Source organism: Fukomys damarensis, unplaced genomic scaffold (assembly GCF_012274545.1).
Source record: "Fukomys damarensis isolate Sample0158 unplaced genomic scaffold, DMR_v1.0_HiC HiC_scaffold_11, whole genome shotgun sequence".
Taxonomy (NCBI): domain Eukaryota; kingdom Metazoa; phylum Chordata; class Mammalia; order Rodentia; family Bathyergidae; genus Fukomys; species Fukomys damarensis.
This window is the reverse complement of record NW_022900923.1, coordinates 37085086-37085478: the sequence shown is the minus strand read 5'-3', so window position 1 is coordinate 37085478 and position 393 is coordinate 37085086. Positions and strand designations below refer to the sequence as shown.

The following is a 393-nucleotide window of genomic DNA, read 5'->3' as shown; positions in this document are numbered from 1 at the left end:
TATAAATATATATATACATATGTCACTGGCAACAAGTTTTTTCAATAAACACACATATGCATTTATAGTAATTTTCAGATTTTCATGTCATAAATAATACAGGAGAATGAAAAGCATTAATAAAAATAGAATCAGTGAACTAGGGCAATTTGCAATAGGAAAGTACATATATCCAAAAATAGAGTGGGGGAGAAAATAGTTTCTCAATTGCAGTAGCAACCATTTAAATATGAAAGTTTTAAGACTGATAATACAGTTATTCTAAAATACTCAATAGCGAAATCTTTGTAGCTAAATTAAGATCACTTTTTTCAGTTTTAAGCTAGAATTGGGAAATATTTTACACAGACACAAAGTGTGAGATGCTTGAAATAGACCTTGAATTAATTTTCA

General features: G+C 27.5%; 1 protein-coding gene across 1 annotated transcript in view; it reads right to left on the bottom strand.

Annotated features, from left to right (window-relative positions):
• Positions 1 to 393, bottom strand: part of Crb1 (crumbs cell polarity complex component 1) — a 143132-nt gene that overhangs the window by 36394 nt on the left and 106345 nt on the right.